Source organism: Engraulis encrasicolus, unplaced genomic scaffold, assembly GCF_034702125.1.
Source record: "Engraulis encrasicolus isolate BLACKSEA-1 unplaced genomic scaffold, IST_EnEncr_1.0 scaffold_110_np1212, whole genome shotgun sequence".
NCBI lineage: Eukaryota > Metazoa > Chordata > Actinopteri > Clupeiformes > Engraulidae > Engraulis > Engraulis encrasicolus.
Window position 1 is genome coordinate 19,365 of NW_026944581.1, and position 21,517 is coordinate 40,881.

The 21,517-nt window shown below is 43.3% G+C and overlaps 1 long non-coding RNA gene across 1 annotated transcript; it reads left to right on the forward strand.

Annotated features, from left to right (window-relative positions):
* Nucleotides 1-615: 615 nt before the first annotated feature.
* Nucleotides 616-21,224, forward strand: LOC134442053 (uncharacterized). The gene is made up of 3 exons (XR_010033281.1): nt 616-805; nt 3,993-4,082; nt 21,120-21,224. It is a non-coding gene; the product is annotated as an uncharacterized LOC134442053 (long non-coding RNA).
* Nucleotides 21,225-21,517: the final 293 nt, after the last annotated feature.

The following is a 21,517-nucleotide window of genomic DNA, read 5'->3' on the forward strand; positions in this document are numbered from 1 at the left end:
CTTACCATTTCATGTATCTGATGATTATTAGTTAATCAGATACCTAGGGTTCCATGTGGTCATGCTAATTTATTTTCCTAATTAATTAAAGCTGCTTGGCAGCATTATGGTAGATATGCTGCATTTGGGTATCAATTTGAATTCAGTTTAATTAACTTCTATGACTTTTAATAGTAATAGTACATCCTACATTTTCAAAACACGTAATTGGCCTTCAATTAGCTCAAGAAATACTCTAATGAAAAAATATTGGGAATGAACATGATAGTTAATGCTCTGTACCCAAATTCTCCCAAAATAGACATAGGCCTACGATATTTTGCAATGCAGCTCTTCATGTTCAACATTGTCAAGATTGCCGGCACTCTATACCGCCAAAATTCCAAAAACAGCATGGCATTCAATGTATGAAATGTGAACTGATTCTTAAACAGCGATTTTTCGTATGTGAAATAAAAATGTTCGTCTCCAAAAAACCTATAAAATTAACCATCTAAAGGGAGGTTGTCTTATATTCAGCATCCTGTTGTATTCGGGCCAATGTTTTTTTCCACTTGTTTTGCGTGACAATTTCGTGTGTGTGTGTGTGTGTGTGTGTGTGTGTGTGCAGCTCTGAATTTGTGGGCCCTGATAGCGATGACGAGTATTTGGATGCTGATTATAATTTGGATGAGCTCTTCTCCTACCTTGTCCGCATACCTGGCCTGAAGGAGGTGAAAATGCAGCTGGAAAGATGTCTCAATAACAGCTGGGAATCTGACGTCCTCTCCTTAGTCAACCGCCATCCCACTCTACAGAGAATACGGTAAGAGCGGTGTGCAAGTGTGCGGTATTGCCTGCAAAACATTGCTGGAGTAACTAGCGCGCTAAGCCTCCCATATATGGGCTTGTATGTCCAAGGGTTGCACCCAGGGTTCAAATCCGGCCCGGGTCATTTGCCATCCCTACCCCGTCATAGATTCTATAAACCCTGATACGCCACTGGTTGGTTTCACGGTGTATTAAAGGTTTCCGAAACGAAGCAGGTTTGTAGTAGTTCTATGGCAGATTTAGAGCTGCCACGGCTGAGTTTTAGATCTTTTGAGCCACGCATATGCTTAAAAAGTGATTTTAAGTGTCTATGACGTCACATCCTTAGCAAAATGCTAGCGAGTAGTGAGCAACAAAAACTCCTCCTGTAAAAAATCAAACGGACATATGTGCTTTTTTATTAAACTTTTGAGTGAAACCCTTATTAAAGTCTCCAGAAAGACATTTGAATCTGAGCTTTGTTGATGAGACCTGGTTGAAAATTAAGATTTTTAGCATCTAGCTCCATTGGGTCCCATTCATTCTGGTCTCCAATGCGCGACTAGTGGAGAACTCATTGGAACTGCAGCCAAAAACCATAGAACTAATACAAACAACTGGTACAATGGGGCTTAATAGCGAGTGGCAAGGCTGTTCTATAAGGGCTGTGACGCTCCCTCTCCACATTCGCTTCCTGTCGCTCTTCACTGTCCTATCTGAAGGCGAAAAAGCCCATAAAAATACTTTAAAAAAAAAGGAGAACATTAGAGTAGACGTGACACCGCCCCAATATTCACTGAAATCCTGGCAGCCATTATTTGTATGTAGACATGAGCCATACTCAATTATGCCTATTTAAGCATATCTATTCCAACAATATCAGCGATTTGAACAGGATCCAGCACATTCAAATGTGTATTCTAAATGTTTTGATTACTCCTAGGTAGAAATGTGTAGAAGTCAATCACTGTGGGGTATCTAATTAAAATACAGGCATGATTTACATGTTCATTTATATTTATTGAAGTTTTGGATTTCGCAGTTGGGAGGTTATACTATGAGCTTAAGGCGAGACACGGCAGGTGAAATATCGATTTTTTTCATGCCCTGGTCAAATTTGAGATTTTGGGCTAATTTGCATCTTTAACTTGTTATCTTTCATACTGCCATAGAGAAAACGTTAAAATTACACATATAAGTGTCTGTTTCAGCATATTTTGCTCAACTGCGGCATCCATTTTCACCTAAATTTACCAAGAATTCTGCCTTTGACCGCATTCCGCGTCTTGTCTTTTTACACGACATCTGTCATGTCTGGTATGGTTTTAAAGCACTGAGTTTCTGTCAGAGGGCTGTGTTATCCAAATATGGGCATTTCCTTTCTTTTCAGCAACCAATCCTGACTCTCTGAAGGGGGGTTTAGATGACTAAAGTAGATTGTCTTTTGGACTTTTTGACATTTCCGTCTTAGCTTGCTGCGGGAACTTCAAAATATCTTTGCTGTACGAAACAGTTTACAAAAAGAAAGACACAATTGTGTTCAGCAAGGTCCGTGATAATATATCAGCCGGTCGAATTGGCACATAATCATCCAGGGAACAGCACGTGCGGTCGTAAGTTGTTCGCAAACTGAGGAGTGCGAGACCCAGCAATGGTCCGTCTCTCGTCTAAATGAGATGATAATGATAATCTGTGTCCTAACTATACCGAATCGGATCTGTCAATAAACAGTCATCCAAACAACCAGGGCTTTTGCAGTAGTCTGCTTCTGAGCGCAACAGTTGTAAAGCAGAGGGTGGTTACAGGCAAAATGCGTTCACACGACTGCAAAGTGAGACCTGTGGAGATGTCGCCTTTGACATAAATGTGCGCACAGCGCTTTTGGCACAGGATTTGGGCATGGGTTATGCTGCGCTGAAAACGATCAGCAAGGTTTTGGGATCCCTTCCCTTCATTTGAAAATGTACCAGCGACATGACAGAAGAGTTACAGGTATCCTAGGCTATAGAAAGATGAATTATTATAAATATGTGGCCTACTGTATTAAGTAGGCTGCAGGCCTACACATTATCGTGACAGGTAGGCCAAAGTAGGCTATGTTACTCCACTAGTAGTAAACATAACAACATAATATTAGATTAGGCTAAAATAAATAATTTGACAAAAGCCTACAATGTCATGAATGCAAAAAAAGATTCATAACAGTAGAGTAACAAAATGGCATAACATAAATATGCTTTTGAAAATGTTTTCTGTTTTCAATTCAGTGGCAAAAAAATCATAGACACAATCCTAAAAGCAGCAGAATTGGTTGCATCAGGACTGCCTGTCAGGGGTCTCTCCAGTTCCTTCGCCCTAAAAAAGCGCATTATAATATATCTGGTGTGCACTTCAACTGAGAACATGCAATGATATCTCTGACTTCATACCCTCAATGTTACCATGTGAGGTTGTACAAAACAAACAAACAAACAAAACAAAAAAATAAAAATAGACCTTGGCTATTTACTGGCCCAGTGATGTGCACAGGCCTTTTCATGAGACAGAAGTATCCCAATTTAGTTTTATCATGTAGGCTGTTGCAAAACACTGGCATCTAGCAAATAGAGACCATTACAAGTCATAGAGAGTACATAACAAGTTACAAGTATTCAGTTATATGGGCTCGCTGCCCAAAAACAGTGTTTGTGGGGAGAAACAGAGTGGAGGCGGCTGTAAGCATGGCCATATCATCATTCAATGAGGGTGCGTCAGCCATCCTTAATGTGATGGCCAACCTGTGGCTGGAGAGCACAACCATCTGGGTTAAACATTTTGTTTAGTTTTCCTCTTCCTTTTATGTGTCCTGTGGTTCAGGCTTCTGGTTGCAGAAGACCAGAGTCAGGTTAATATCAGTGCTCCCTCCACTGGGAGGGAGTGTATGTGTGTGCGCTAATGAGTACATGAGTGTGCATTAATGCGTGTAGGCTACATGTGTAGACATAAAAACAGCATAACAGTAAGACGCAACACCCGGTCACATATGTCGTTTCTTATTCATTAGAATTTTTGGCTGGTGCGACGTACAGTCCGGAAAATACAGTAGCTTACTTGATAACCTTAAATTTGTATGAGCAAGCTCAGCAAAATACAAAAACGTGAGTTCATTTCTATGTAAGGTCAGTTGTTATGTGTTTTACAGTTCACTCTGTTCTTTTGATTAGGTTGAAGTTCAAATATATTGATGAACATATGATGGAGCAAATAAAGGAAATAAAAATAAAGCGTCCAGACTGCACTGTGATCATCAAAGGGTACGTATAACTCTTTTCATACTGTCTGTTAGTGGGCGTTACTGTAGAAGCAACGCACGGTGTTCTGTACGGCGCCTCCTCGCAGAATGCTGTTTTCGCGATTAAAACAAACTTTTCAGTGTGATGACAACCATCACACCTATTGTATAGCTCATTTGAAAGAGGAGGTTGTCGTCTTCAAAATAAGACCAACTAGAATTGCGGTGGTTAATGTATGGGTTGATTGATTAAATCAAATAGGTAACAGTATTCCGAAAACATCTGACCAAATAAGTAACAGTACTCCGTACAACTTCATTACATTAAAACGGTGCACTACCAATGGCTTTCATGACCGATCTAATGTGTATGTGTTTGTGAAGTGCTAAACTAATTGTTATTCGTTCCATGAAGAGTTTAAGTGAATATAACACGGTAAAAATAACATAGCAACCGCGTATGGAAGTGCCGTTCTTGGCTGCAATGTAGCTTGTTGCAACAAGGTTGCAACAAGCTACTTCCGGCTAGCATGCATGTTGCTTTCAAAGTTATCTTTACCGTGTTGTAGTCATTCAAACTCTGTTTTGAAGGGATAGTTTGACAACAAACAAACACACCAACATTATAATTGAATGAAAACCATTGCTAATGCAGCATTTTAAGGTAAATCAGATGTACGGAATACTGTTACTTATTTGTTCAGGCCGACGGAAGCTAGCGGCTCATGGCTAACCGGCACTTGGCACAAATAATCAATCCATACATTAACCACAATGTTCCACTGTAAGTCGATGTGGTCTTATTTTGAAGACGACAACCTCCTCTTTCACATGAGCCATTCAATACGTGTGATGGTTGTCATCACACCGAATGGCATTGTTTTGATTGCGGAAACGCCATTCTGCGAGGTGGCGCTGTACGGAACACTGTGCGTTACTTCTACTGTGGTTGCCTCGTCCCTCCTTGGGCCACAGAGGGTCTGTCTGCCTGTCTCTCTTTTAACCCCTTTGCGCAGAGCCCATGTTATAACCTCACTGTCATCAAAGTTGTAATAGCTATGTCTTAAGCTCATGGTAATGTCATAGCAATGTTGTTATGATGTAGTGAGAGGTTTTGTTCGGAAAACATATACAGTCAATCCGGAAAGTATTCACAGCGCTTCACTTTTTCCGCATTTTATTACGTTACAGCCTTATTCCAAATTGTATTCAATTAATCTCTGTCCTCAAAATGTAACATAAAAACCCCATTGAAAAAAAGAGTTCTTAAGGGTTTTTGAAAGTGTGTTAAATTTAAAAACAAAGAAATCATATTTACTTAAGTATTCACAGCCTTTGCTTAATACTTTGTAGAACCATCTTTGGCAGCAACTAGATTCCTTTTTTCATTTAGAAAAAAAGGGTTTAAAAGGGAGGTCATCGGTGTGTGTTTCAACCTTTCTTTACATTGAAATTTTACATTTTGAGTCTGCACCTGGCTAAAAATAGATGGGTGTGAGTTTTGAATGAAGCCCTATGGAGAGTATCGTGATCTACTTCTGTAGTCACAGTACATGTTGACATGCATGCTTCTTTAGGTGTAATTCAGATTTCCAATGTTGAAGGCATTTCCTTCCTCATACATCCCCAAACGATGTCAGTCCCACTACCATGGTTGACTAGCCAGATGATGCACTTTTTGGGTAAAATTCACTTGTTTACCACCACACATCCTTGACGCCATCTAAAGCAAATTTGTTTATCTTGGTCTCATCAGACCACACAACATGGTTCCAGTGATCCATATCCTTGGTCTGTTCATCTCTCTTGAGACCAAGATGAACAAATTTGGTTTAGATGGCGTCAAGCATGTGTGGTGGTAAACAAGTGAGTTTTACACAAAAAGTGCATCATCTGGCTAGTCAATCAAACAGTCACATGTTGATACTAAATATATTCTAAATTCATTCGAAGGAAGTACTCTAAATATGAGCCTGGACACTTATTTTAGCCAGAAAGCAAATATGGAGGCGAAGAAAGTCGGGAAGAAAAAACAAATCTCAGGCAGCGAAAGGCGAACAGACCAGTGCAAGCGCCATGGAACCTAGCTTTATTGAGGCGTTGGATAATGTCAAGGTCAGTCTTACGAAAGTCATTGACAAGAACATTTAAACTGTTCTCGAAGCCATTAAGGAGCAGACATCGCAAATACAAGCTGTTGCAACGTGGGTTTAGGAAGATAAACAGCGAATTGTGGATGTCGAGGAAGCGGCTCTGTCTTCCGAGACTAGGATAGCTGCGTTGGAAAAGCAGGTTTGTGATCTGATTGAACATGTGGATGACTTGGACAATCGGGGCCGCAGATGCAATGTACGTATCGCGGGCTTGCCAAAGAGTACTGAAGGCAGTGACCCTGTGAAATTCCTTGAAACATCGATCCCTCAACACCTCCGAATGACGGTGAAAGGTAATCGCGTGAAAATAGACCGGGCTCACCGATCCAAGGCACAGCGGAAGCCAAAACAAAACCGACAAGCAAACCCCTAACCAAGGTGAAAGACCAAGGCCACTGATACTGAAGTTCCACAACTGGCAGGATAAACAGCGAGTCATAGATGCGGCAAGACTGCGAGGAGCGCAAGAATCGCTGTCGGAACCCACAGAGCCCAAAATATCATTCTTCAATGACTATTCGGCTGGAGTAGTACGGAAGCGCAGAGCATTCGACGATGTCAAATCGCGACTGAGGAAAATACACGTCGAGTATGCCCTCCTGTACCCAGACACCTTGAGGGTGACAGTGGACGGTAAGCAGAAAAAAAAACGTCTCTCCAAAGGATGCAGAGCGACTCGCAAAGTCGTTGGAGTCATTTCAGTCTGTAACCGGGTTAAAGGAATACAGCTCAAAATTTTGCATAGAATGCATATATCTCCTCATCGCAGACATTTGTTCAATCACACTTTGTCACCTATGTGCCTGAAATGTAAGACGGAAGTTGGTACTTTAGCACATTGCCTATGGACATGTCACAAATTGCAGGGGCAAATCTATTGGGGCAATATTATAACAGAAATGGATACGAGACTGGACATGGACCCAAAATCTCTCCCAGGCCTACTGGTGAAGAACCAGAGACTTAATTGTATTCTGACATTCGCAGCCATGAAAAATATCTTAGGGGTCTGACACACCAAGGCGGTAAAGCGGCGCGGAACGGCCACGGTTTTTACCGGCGTCAGTGAAAATACATTGAAACCTATCTGTCCTTACACACCAACCGGCGGTAGTCGAGCGTCAGCGGCGCGGGAGCCGGCTCCGCGCCGCGCTGCGCTGCATTTGGAAAATAGAACTCGAGCGTATTTTTCACGCCGGCGACCGGCGGTGTCTCATTCAAATGAATGGCAAAGTAGCATGCTAGCTTTGGCTGTGGCTAGGGTTTTGAATAGGACTGGCCGCGCACGCCGACGCTGTCAGTGTGCAAGGCAGAGAAAAGCACGCCGGCCAAAACTAAGCAGAAAGACCGCGTCCGTCCTGCGACCGTTCCGTTCCGCCTTGGTATGTTTTGTCCCTTACTACAATGGATCAGTGACAAAGTCCCTACTATTAAGGGCTGGCATGATATACTGCATGGTATGATACCCCTGGAATACCTAACCTGTGCATTACATTCAAATTCTAGACTATTCTTTAGGACCTGGGAACCATATTTGAATTACTTAAACCCTAGTGTATCTGATATTGTGTTAAAGGGATTTGATAGAGATCATTGAACATCGCTCTGTATAAACGCTTTGCAGCTGTCATTATTTTGTATTCTCATAATGATTATTTGTGTGTGTAACTGAGCTGTTGTTGTTGTGATTTTGTTTTATGTAATGTTTTTTTAAGTGAAAAATCAATAAACATATCTTTAAAAAAAAATGCTACCCCTTTTTAACGGCGATATTTTTTTTTATCGTGAGATTAAACGATTAATCTGACCCAGTGAAGTTTTTTCATAAACTGCCCGACCGCGGGTTGCAGTGATAGCTTAACTACAATTCCCAGCATGCCGGTTTACAGAAGACACTGTAAGTACACGATTCTTTTCTGCACTATCCTATCTGCACATGCGCACCAGGCAAGGCTGCATGATCCGCTCTGTGCATGTGCAACACGATTCGTGGAGCATTGTCACCCTTGAGTTCGCTAGAAGCCGATCTGCAAGTGTTGTTTCGCTAAAAACCCGTCTGTAACATTTGTTTTATTCGAGTAGCCGAGGCTATATGGCATTTTTCGTGGTTTATTGACACACCAGGTAATGTTATAAATGTAGTATGGGGAAAATACTCGTAATATTATAATGGTGGTCTAAGGAATCATTTTCTTGGGTTTATTAAAGTTAAAGGTTCTCTGTGCAGGAAATGGCCAAAAAAGGTACTGTGACTATGCTACTCATTGAAACTGGGTTGCCTATTGCCAAATTTGATCTTTTCATGAAAGGTTACAAGGTAATAAACTAATATTGTCCAGAATGCCCCAAGTACAGTCATTTTTTCAGCTAAAATGCCTAATTCTGGACATTCAAAATGGCGAACTATGGAGAAGATCCCTCTTTTCACGTAGGAAAAGTGCAAATTGCCCAGTCATAATGAATACTTGGTCGTGGTGGTAAGCATTCATGAAAAACGTAACATTAGTGAATGGGTAGCATGAATTCTGTCTGTCAAATATAGCCGAGGCCTATGATTACAAATGAAGTGTGTTTTGTCAGCGTCTTGACAGGCTACAATTCACAATAAAGATGGAATTAATCAGAGACTTTCTAGGTCCTTACAGATCAGCGAAACAAAGGGCGACAACGGTCCACGAACCGTGCTGCACATTCGCAGCGCGGATAGTGCAGTCTTGTGTGGTGCGCATGTGCAGTTAGGATCGTGCAGAAAAAATAATGGTGTACTTACAGACGCTAGCAGAGACTCGTGCCCCCCTGATCCTCCCCTTCCCCTTGTCTCTCCCTACTCGGCTTCCTCCTTCGAGTGCTTTCAGTCTGTGTGTGAGGTAGTCAACACAGACAGTATCAGCCTGTAAATAAATGCCTCGTTTTTGAAAGTTATGGACTAACATTTGTTGCAAACTGTGTGCTTAAGGACCCGATTGGTTGAACAATAGCTGTAGCTAGCTCCTAACACTGTTGATGGCTTTCATCTCTGCTGGCAGCTAACTAGTGCTATTCCTAAAACAAACTATTTATTAAAATTGCATACTTCTATACAGCCCCAAAGTAGTTCGTATTGAATCCTAAGTCCATTTTAAGACTACAAACAAAGTTTAAAGCAACTTCAAGAGTTTTTTGGCTGTTGCATATGATCAACAGAGCATCAAATGTGCCGTTTTCTTTTTGACAAAAAAGGGTGTCGTCACAGCCCCTTCCTTGAAAAAAACGTGGTGTTGTCTCCAGTCCTCCCTGCTGCGCCCACTACACTTGTATCTTCAAGTTGTCATTATGATTGTCAGAGCTGCTCAGCTGTCATAGGCTAACGTTCTAAGCTTTGTTTGAAAAGTATTATCCCCAGGCTTATTGGTTTTCTCACTAAGAAATAAATGTTTATGCATGTACAGTATTATAATACAGTATACACAGAGGAGAGTCATTGTTTCTGACCATGCTGCACATAGGCTACTTTTTTTATCTCATAAAACATTTCATGTAAATTATACTTCTTAATGTGATTTTTGTAAATTTATTTTCCTTTTTGTCTATATGTTTGTCTTTGTCTGTAACTATATGTATGCTGCCATTTTGACCAGGACTCCCTGGCAGAAGAGACTCTAGTCTCAATTAGCATTGTCACGATGCCAACATTTTGGTACTGGTACCAACATGTATTTCTGTACTTTTCGGTACTAAATTTTTATTTTTTTATTTTTATTAAAAAAAATATATATATATATTGCAACGTTTCTATGTCCTGTAATGCAATATTTTTCCAGCTGCCGGTAAAATCACACCAATCTCAATATAACACTGTCATAATAGTCTACTCTGCACTGAAACAGCAGCATTTTTTAATAATCCCATCCAGATCATTTTGTTAAAATGACACAAAATACAAGAACAAGAGTGGATATTTATTTGGATAACACACATCACATCATAGTAAGCTACTTTTAAGTGAAGGGCAATGAATTATTTCTCTCATATTTGCTTGTTTTCACTGCTGGTAGATTTTAACCAAAACCTCAACTCAATATTACAGCCACTACTTGCTGTTCCCTAGCACTTCAGGGGTTAATAAGAAACTCGCACTGTTCCAATCAGAAGCGCCTCTCTCTCTCTCTCTCTCTCTCTCTCTCTCTCTCTCTCTCTCTCTCTCTCTCTCTCTCTCTCTCTCTCACTCACTCACTCACTCACTCACTCACTCACTCACTCACTCACTCACTCATTCACTCCCACACATACATCTTCTCTGTGTCTCCCTCCGTCTGGTTGTTTAGCTAACTTGCTACAGCCAGAGAGGCAATTTTACAGGATGGATTCACAAACCATTACAAAATAGTTTTACAAAGTGTTTCTATCTGTATCAACCTGTACCTTTTTAGCTTGTGAAACTCTTTCACAGAAAGGGTCAGGACACAGTTGCACCGCGGTAAAAAAAGAGTGGTCGTCTGATCATTATCCTCCTCGTGAGATAAAAACTGTCCTTCAGAATCAGAATGGGAAAATAACATGCACAGTACTTCATCACGATTCAACTTCTTACTAGCCATGATGAAATAGCTCGCTGATAGTTCGCTAATAACAACACAAACTCAACTCGCACGCCTCGAGACAAAGATGCCGAGTGGCTACTTCCGCATTTGTGGTCGCGACCACGGTCGCAACTTTTATACTAATCTACCATAGACTACAAAACTACAAAATGACATAATCTTGGTCTTGTTTGAAAGGATAACATGTCTGCCAACTACTGGTAGGGGGAAGAACACCATTAAAGGTGCCGGTATGCTTGCTGCAAGATACGCGAGCGCGTGCACGATTCGTTCATGAACGCGTTAACATGCGTATTTAATGTTAATGTCTCGCGCGTTGGACACGGCAGCCAAATGCGTGCGTCAGGTGCAATATCTTCAAACTCGCTGGGGGCGATCGTAATATGGACTGCGCAGTACCACGCGTGTGCTTGATATGAACACGACAATGGCAGCAACTTTTAAGAGCGTCTCATTGAGTTTGTCCGAAATTTCAAACATTTGTGATCATACTTCCTTGTTGCACTTTGAAAAAGGAGCATGCACATACAGGAGTAGTAGCAGTATTCTTTCCTTGCCCAGGGAGCCCCTCTTTTTGTTTTGTTGTTTTCCTTGCCATCTGTGTTCCCAATTTCCGCATCCCAATGCTGCGTGCTCTCTGCCCCCTGGATGATACCGCCAGTATTTTGCGTCTTGGTCAACTGCTTTTGAAGCAAGCATGTGCTGTCGGTTGCTCGCGGTGACGCGCGTAATTTACAGCTCGCAGCAAGCATACCGGCACCTTTAGACCGTTGGTTTTATCTACATGTGCTTTTGTTCATGATGACGTGCCGTCGCAATTCTGCGACTTTGGCGGTTAGAGGGTTATTCGCAAGTTAACGATGGCATTTATGCGATTAATTGCGATTAAAAAAAATTATCGATTGACAGCACTAATTAATTATATTACAGAATGGCTACAGTACCAGCCTGTCGCTACATACTTTTGCAAGACAGCGTTTCCCCGTCATATTAAACAGCGTTTCCCCGTCATATTAAACAACATGTCTCGCAATCGACTGCCACTCCACTCGAGATATACTGGACCAGCGATCGAATGGTTGGGTATCCCTGCTCTACATCAACTTTTCTTCTTTTAGATAGCGCCATTTTGGTAATTGCTCCTCCTGACAATTTCAATAACAACTTTAACCTCTTAAGCTTCGGGGCTATTTTTGAGTTTTTTTGAGGTTTTGCACAACATCTACTTAAATGGCTCTTGTGTCTGCATACTTTGACTTATCAAGAAATGTATGCCTGTGGCGTTAAGTTCTGCTAGGAAGACGAGACAGTTCCTCACACTCATCACTGGCCTTAATTATCCAATCATAGCTCCCGGATGGGGAACCCCGCCACGTCTCTCGCTTAACCTCAGCTTTCAGCCAATAGAATGTCTACGGCTTGGTTTTAAAAGTCTCTGTCTGTTTCCGCTCTTTGCTAATCAGAATAAGCAGACGCCGACGCGCTGGTCTCAACATCGATGCAGATTCCTTGCTAACTCTCTAACATTCATCATCGTTTACTATTCATCTTGTTAAGCCGTGCCCAGTTGCACAGTATGCCGCATTACCCGCGTCAAGCTTAAAAGGCTGCGAAATCGCTCACGCACTCTCGTTAACGCACCTGTCTGTCTCGAGCTCTGATGGGGCTCCCTATGTGACCGGCCGCTTCTGTGAATCGCCCGACGTTGTCGCAGATTCCGGTATTCGAGACGTTCTGCTCGTCGAAATGGGTTTGCCCCGCAGGTTGTATGAATTCAATTTCGCTATGACAGTTGTCAACCGTTCCCACACTCTTCCTTGCAAGTTCAGCCATGATCCTGTCCGGCGCACGCACACGCCTCAAACACCTCCTGTTCTCAGTGGATCTCAGTAGGCAACGCACGGTATACTTTCATGTCGAGCACGCTATTTCTGGACCCGCCGTATCGCGGACGACGTTCATCGAATTTAGAACTTGGTCTATTTTTTAAATCTCTGTTTTTATTCTTAAAGTGTTTATGAAACGAAAACAAACGGTCATTCCCATTAAAGCCTTGTTTTTTCTGATAGCATCGATGAGACTTTGAACCCAATCATCCTGGAGGAACTTGTGAAAATGGCAACTCAAAGTGTGAATTCTGTGAAATTTGGTGCGACTAATGAGCTGGGCTGTGACATCAAAGAGGAGAGTCCCTGGTTTGCTAGTATGGCGATCTGAGAAAACAACACACATTTGATGGACCCACAAAAGGAACCAAAATTCTGATACAAACATCAGCGTGTCGAAAAACCACACATCCAACCTCATGAGAAAAAAAAACAGCAGCACAAATCTATTTCAGAGGCACTGATACATCTGCAGAAAGTGACATGTCTGACAGGCGAAGTGACGATTGTTGACATAGCCTGACAGTTCGTTTTGTTTATGGTTACGGTTGCTTTGCCATGACCCACAGATGACATGGCGTGTGTATTTGTTGACAAATGGGGGGCATTTTGAGTCAATTGCGCGATATAGTGTGATTGAAATGCATGTAGGCTACATGCAAAAATATCATCAACTAGAGAAAAAACGGAGGTATTAGGCTGTTGGAAAAACGCCCTATATAGCCTGAGTCCTCAGCATATTTTTAGCGTTTATCATTATTATTATTTTTTGTGCTCAAAGTCACAGGCGTCGCGTGTCCCTCAGCCGGACTCTGAGGACGAGGTGTGTCCAAACGTCAGCCACACGTGCACCACAATACTAAAAACAAACAATCAACGCTTCAAAGTAGGCCTACGCTATGTGCATCTCTGTTTATTCGCTAAGCAGCAGGACTTTTTCTAGGATTTTTTGGCATGAGGGAGCATCATGGCAGGTTACAGGGGGTGAAGGGGGGTGTTCCCCCCCATGAATGAGAAATTTATTAGGAGCGCTCAAATATATATATATATATAAAAATAAAGTATGAGGGTGCACCCACGGAGGTATGAGGGTGGAGCGCCCCTATGTCCCCGTTCAGAAAAAGCCCTGAGTAGCCCAATCTGTGAGTTGGCTGTCCTCGACTGAGAGCACCACGCTGATGTGCGGATATCCTCCCAAAACCAATTTATTGACCAGTTGAATGACAATCAATAAAAAGTGCATATTCCGAGAGCATTCGCATCGGTTTGGCATGTAATGTGCATTACCCTTTCCTGAAAACAACATACAAAGCAGATGGACAAGGTAAAACGAGTAGCCTAAAGCAAAGCAGTGCACTCACCTGTCTTCGTGCCCGAGCAGTTACAGGGGCAGTTTCAGTCAGTGTTGCCAGATGTGTCTCACCAAATCCCGCCCAAAAGGTTCTCAAAAACCGCCAAAATGCGCTACATTCCGCCCAAATTCAACAAATTACATTGACTTCTATGGGCCCAAAACGGCTGAAAAAACCGCCAAATGGCCAATTTTTCCCGTTTTTGCCCGCCGACGCTCATCCCAAGTAGCCCAATTGGGCAGGCACCCGCCCAATCTGGCAACACTGGTTTCAGTCTGCACGCCGGCGATGTCAATTGTTGGAACTGCTTGAGGCAATAGCATTCTCTTCAGTCCAACCATGCCCGCGACCTCCACATTTGTGGTGAAGCACAAGGGGTGGAAATGTGCAGAGCACAACAGTGACCACGAGCTTGCTTCAAAACCATGCATTGGATCCACAGAGCCCTAGCTTGATTTAGCCTTCTCCTTGTCGGCCACAGTTCCATCATTCTTCACAGAAGGGAACTTGTGCAAAGATATTCCTTCTGTCAAGTAGCCATTTTTGCAGCTGGCAACGTTCGGCCCTCCAGCAACACACTGCTTGACACTGCGCTTTGTTTTGGTACTAGCCGCCATTGATCTGAACAAGGTGGAATGAGGTGAACTCACCCCTTCTATGTCACGCATATCATTTGCATAAAATTTGCATGTCACCAAAAAAACACTTTTTGGGAACGTTTTAACAGGACTTGTAGGACAAAAGATCACCCAGACAATATCCCAGGTTATTCACAAGGCTGAGAACTTTCGTAATCTGTCCTGGAAATGGTCAAATTCCTTTACTTTGTTTTCGTTTCATAAACACTTCAACCTTAATCATGTTTGTGCAGAACTGTTCAGCGGGCCTGTGGTGGTGTATTTTTTTTTTATTTTTATCATTAACCCTTTATTGGGCTATATCTTGTCGTGTAGGCCTACACATCTTAACTTCCAAGGGCTTTTATTTTTTTACGGTTGTTTTAAATTCCTCTGCTGTTCGCACTTTCCCAGTGTGTAGCCTATTTAATCAAGTACATCTAATTATCCATCTCCTATCCCCGCGTAGGCCTTTCACACCAGCACTTTTACACTCCATGTGCATTTTGGTCATTACTGATGACAGAGTGAGTTGAGTTTAAAAATTGTCATAGTTTTTTCGTGCTGGCCTGCTTGCCTCTTGTTGAGTTATTTCTGGGTTATGTGTAATGTACCATGTGTTAACTCTTGTTTTTGTCGTGTTATAGGGAACTATCCCGCCTGGCGTTCACCTTACTCACTGGGAAAGGTTTTCCGTGGGGACAAAGTCTCTGCCCGACTAAATGGCTACCAATCTTTATTTCATCTGACTGATCCCTGGTTTATTTTCCTATAAGCTTGCATGCCAGTGTTTTTGGATTTCGTGCATGAACACATGACCCCACGTCTGTACGTTATTGAAGATGCACTAAGACTAACTCCATCTCTAAGATCTCACAGGTCTACAGGGTTACTATTTTCCCTCAGTGCGCGGTAGGCTATCCCTACCGTGCATGACCCCATGTCTGTATGTTATTGAAGATGCACTAAGACTAACTCCATATCTATGATCCCACAGGTCTACAAGGTTACTATTTTCCCTCAGTGCGCGGTAGGCCTTCCCTCCTACTGTGCAATTGCCTGGGTAATTTCTTTTAGCCCTTCTGCGCCTCTGATCCGTCAGCGCAGACCATGAAACGTCAGCACCAGCTGATCCTAAGACTGTGCAATATTACCGGGGAACAGATAAATACAGTACTTAAATTTACAATTTTCACTACAATTGTGCGTTTATTATCGTGAATTGGTATGTGTGTCTTGAAGTGTGACCCTGGCAACTTAGCTAACCGACTCGTTACCCTAGCCGCTTTACCAACTTACATAAAATCCAGGCTTTTGGTAGTAGGACTTGTATACATGACCATGCGATTCTATCTCGGAAATCTACCACCCTGTCTGGTGTTACTGTTATGTATTTTACTGTAAACAATATTACGTAGGAAATATGACCATGTAGGAAAACCTGTCAGAACACCGGGTCATGGTGGACTGGCCACCAGTGTTTTCCCGTAATTACGGTAGCCTAATCATAATGATAAATGGACTGTGCAGCTCGTCTGATGGGAATGACCGGCTATTTAGACTATCCATATGGCAGGATAAAATGTTCTCTGACTGCGCATGCGTTCGTTTTACAGCTTTAACAGGACCATGCTGAATTACAGGTGGACGGGCAGCAGTGAAAGTCTCGGGGTCTATAGAAGCAATACAGTAGCTACTGCATTACCTCAGTTTGGTATTTTATTGCTGGAGAATCATTCTTTCTCTCAAACTCCCATCAGGTTCAGTCAACCCCAGCCTCTACATTTGGACTGGAATGCCCACACCCTTGTATACGGCTTGCACCATGCCTGGCGAGGTGCGGCTCCCACCGTCGCTAAGGGATCTCCCCGTCTCTATGGTATCCGTCGTCATTTCATCTCCCATCCAGCCAAAGGTCTACCACCTCAGGTCTCACCAGTCTCATTCCCGAGGTGTCATGAGGTACCGTGCTTATGTCTACTTCGGGATGTCGACGCCACTCTAAAGGCCTGGCGGCATTCGCAAGGCCGCTCTCCGGTAACAATCGTCCTGTCTTTATTCTTCCTTCTCATCATGCACCCTTCCTCGCCCTGTTTGCCTCAATACTCTAGCATACAGTACAATTGAGGTAGCCCGGTACAATCTAACTCTACGGCAGCTGGTGGCCCAGCTCGGCCAGTAGCCTGGCTTCATCTTACTCAGTCTGTACTTGAGTCCCCGGTGGCCAAGATTCAGACCTAATTCAGCTCCACTGAGGCTGGTAGCCCAGCCGTACCAGTGTTACATCTCGACGGAAATAATGGCCTACACATTAAAACCCAGTTAGGCTGCATCTGCTCAGTTCTTACCCCGGCCATATGCATGTATCCAGTCACAATTAGCATAGGCTCTATAAATGGCTCTGCCTATCCCTCATGGTGCACGTCTAAATCGTATATGATTGGTATCTCACCCCGCAGTCGTGCACACGCCAATTGTTTCCTCTGTTCTGTGACCTCCACATGTGTGGTGGCAGTGGCTTCCCCTCTCTCTGCTTCACACATTCATTGTTCTGGTGTCTTCTTTTATTTCCTTCTCTTGCATTGTCACTTTTTTCCACTCGTTATTCATTCGTTATTGATACACGCCGATTATCATTTATTCTGTGGTCTTCACATATGTGGTGGCGGTGGCTTCCTCTCTCTCTTCGTCATATATTCGTTGTCTAGTGTCTCCCTTCAATTCCTTCTCATGCATTGTCAATTATTTCATTGTTATTCATGTCTATAATTCTGCCTATCGTTGTTGTCATTGTCGTTGTTGTCATTGTTGCTGTTGTTGTGGTTGTTTATTTAATTACTTATTTTCCGAGACTCGCGCAATGACCATCGCATTCAGTGATCATTCCGCGAGCAATTTGGTCATCTTTGTATTATTTATCATGTGTCATTTATTCTCGCCCGCTGAGTCCGGTGGCCCGGTTCAGCCCGGTAATCTCGCAGAGGCCGGTGGCCCGGCCTTACTGTTTATTGTGCTTTATTCTCATTTTTATTTTTATTTGATGTGTATATATATATTTTTTGTGCTCGGTTTTCACTCAGGCCAGCGGCCTGGCTTCGGTCATCGGTGGCCCGATCGACCGTCGCACGCGCTCCACGAAGCTGGTGGCCCAGCTTAGCCAGTTGCCTGGCTTCATCGTCTCGGCTCAGTTCGCACTCGAGTCTGTCTAATCGTCCTACGTTCACAGTCTTCACCCCGCACCTAAGCGCACGCTCCGTTCACTGCAAGTTGTTTTCCGTGGAGCAGGTGGCCCTGCTCGGCCGGTAGCCCGGCTTCGATTGTCAGCTGGTTGCCCAGCTTAGCCGGTGGCCCGGCTTCGGTTTGCTCAGCTGGTTGCCCAGCTCAGTCGGTGGCCCGACTTCAATTTTCAGCTGGTTGCCCAGCTCAGCCGGTGGCCCGGCTTCGGTTTGCTCAGCTGGTTGCCCAGCTCAGTCGGTGGCCCGACTTCAATTTTCAGCTGGTTGCCCAGCTTAGCCGGTGGCCCGGCTTCGGTTTGCTCAGCTGGTTGCCCAGCTCAGTCGGTGGCCCGACTTCAATTTTCAGCTGGTTGCCCAGCTCAGCCGGTGGCCCGGCTTCGGTTCTCAGCTGGTTGCCCAGCTATGCCGGTAGCCCGGCATCATTTTACGGCTGGTTGCCCAGCCCGGCCGGTAGCCCGGCCTGCTCGGAGTTGGTGGCCCAACTCGACCTATGCAGGTCGCTTCTTTGAATGTCTTAACTGTTCTTTGTTTTGTCCTTGCCCATTCTTCAGGTCCCGCTCTTGTCCGCAGTCCTGGGTGAGTATCCTTAACCCCCGGGTGCCCCTAGCAAGGACGTTATCTCGCCACCACCTTGCATATTTCAGTTGTGATCTTCCCTACGGGATCCGGTGAGTAACCATAATTCATACACACTCTTTGGGGTTGGCTTCGCCCCTGCCTCATCATCGGCAGGATATGAGCCCCCCGTTTTACAAACTATATTCTGCAGGTCGGGGACCTGCGCCAAAGAGAAATGTTGCCTCCCTGTGTATTAATAAATACCTTTCATTTCATTTTGTCTATTGAGTCTTCTATGGTTGAAATGCAAGCTGTGGCGTGAAGTTCTGTTGGGAGACGAGACGGTACCTCACTTCATTTTATTTATCAATCGAGTCTTCTATGGTAGAAATGTATGCCTGTGGCGTTAAGTTCTGCTAGGAAGACGAGACAGTTCCTCACACTCATCACTGGCCTTAATTATCCAATCATAGCTCCCGGATGGGGAACCCCGCCACGTCTCTCGCTTAACCTCAGCTTTCAGCCAATAGAATGTCTACGGCTTGGTTTTAAAAGTCTCTGTCTGTTTCCGCTCTTTGCTAATCAGAATAAGCAGACGCCGACGCCCCACCTCCATCCCCTTCAACCTCCGTCTCCTTGGACCCCGTCTCCTTAAACCTCCGTCTCCTTGGACCCCGTCTTCTTCAACCTCCGTCTCCTTGGACCCCATCTCCTCCAACCTCCATCTCCTTGGACCCCGTCTCCTTCAACCTACGCCTCCTTGGACCGCATCTCCTGCAACCTTCGTCTCCTTGGACTCCATCTCTTTCAACCTACGTCTCCCGATGTCCTGGTTCCCTGGTCCGCTTCAGCCTTCTTCAGCCTTATCTCCACGAGCCACCGTCACCAGTTGGTCCCTGTCCTGTAATGGGGGGTTGGCTTCGCCCCTGCCTCATCATCGGCAGGATATGAGCCCCCCGTTTTACAAACTATATTCTGCAGGTCGGGGACCTGCGCCAAAGAGAAATGTTGCCTCCCTGTGTATTAATAAATACCTTTCATTTCATTTTGTCTATTGAGTCTTCTATGGTAGAAATGCAAGCTGTGGCGTGAAGTTCTGTTGGGAGACGAGACGGTACCTCACTTCATTTTATTTATCAATCGAGTCTTCTATGGTAGAAGTGGCTCTTACCATTTTAAAGAAGAGACTCTGTAGAAGACACATGAAGATTTTGTGATGTACTGCCAAGGACGTACAGGGGTTGGAACATCTTCTTTTCTGAAATCCGGTTTTGAAAAACCCAGGGTAGTACCACATTTCATCAGTTCAGCTGATACATTTGGCCTTAGAAACACATTTGAGACTTACTCCCAAGTCCACTGAAGCTGTGTGTCAAAGGGGATCTTGTTACAGATATGTATGAGCTTTCCCAAGACAATTATGTGTGGATATGCCACATGCGTTTTTCCCAAGTCTCCAGAAAGTACCATTTGGAGACTCCAAAGGTGTCTTTTGGATAGCCAAAACGCACCCTCCAAATAAAGTGTTGCTGCACAAGAATCTTTTGAGATAGATGCATGATCTTGGTCAGAAATGAAAGCTAACCCCTTGAGGTGTTTTTAGTGACTTGGCTGGGATGGAAATGGCTTTAGAATGGTATTACAGAGGTATAACTGTACAGAAATAGCCTTTTTTTTACACTTTGTACAGGAAAACACTTCCACAGACAAAAGGAAACCAAAGTACTATGAGGCAAATTTGACATTTTATTTTGGAATAAATGTCATGATCAGTGCAAACATGAATATGAATGTAAAAATATTATATAAAACAGTGCAGTGCAGGAACAGTAGTGCAATAATGTAGTGAGAAAAGGTCTGGCAGTGTAATATCAGTCCATTTTAGCTCCAAATTTGTTGTTATTTTGCAGGAGAGTGCACAGCATAGCATCCGTCATGAAAAGTCTGAAAAGAAAAAAATATATATACACTTTTTAATTAATAACTTTTTGCGTTTACCTGCCTACATTCATTTTGTAGGTCTACTAAATGATGTTGCAGGTAGGCCTACAGGGCTAGGCCTACCACTGCAACCTGTTCCCCAGGTGTTGACATCAAAACTCAACACAGTGAAAAAAGGGATATTATAGTTCACCATGGAAAAATAGGCGCATTATTAATAGGCTTAGATACTATGCCGAGATGCTGATCGTGTGAGAGAGATAGAGAGAAAGGTCTGGGTGCCAGTAAGTGGCCTATTAACAAGTCAACTGTCTCACTTTATCAAACAAACATTAATATCCAAACATTGCATGAAAACGACACTGGTCATATGTCGTCAGGAAACATGCTGTATGGAATATGATTAAGTTAGGTAGGCCTAAATCATTAAAGCAACGCTTAATTTTGATGTTTAATATTTTCCATAACATGTAGGCTACAATCAAAACTCGAAATGAACCTTTATGTTCTCACCGAAAACGTTAGTTTAGAGCCCTGGACTATGTGTATGTCTGCATTGGCAAGTAAGAAAAGTAATTTCAATTCTTTGTATGACCAGCAAATGTAAAGAAATTGACAATAAAGCTGACTTGACTTGACTTGACTAATCTACAGTGTGATGGCTAAACTTTGTTGTACCACTATTTGTTCTGGAAGTGAAACTTGTTTTGCATTTTCTTTCTTTTTGTGCTTTAAGGGTGCGAAGGGTGGGCCATTCAATCCAGGAGGCAGTCTTCGATGAGACCTACATATTTCGAAAGAACTTCGTTAGTTGTCATGTTGTCATGAAAGAGCTTCCCTCCTCCCTAAATAGCTTTTAAACCTTTTTCTTGTTACCCATCTTATTATTTTATGCTACATCTTCTTTTACCATGTGTTGGATAATGATATCAGTGATGCAACTGTCTTTGTCTATTTTTAAATTTAGCTTTTGAACACTTTTTTGTAGACTATTATTTTATGCTACATCTTCCTTTACCATCAATGCTGTCAGTGTTGCAACTGTACACTGCGCCTAGATGTCTTTGTTTAGATCAGTGGTTCTCAACAGGGGTGGCACAGCCCACCAGGGGGCGTTCGGGAGCCCTAGGGCGG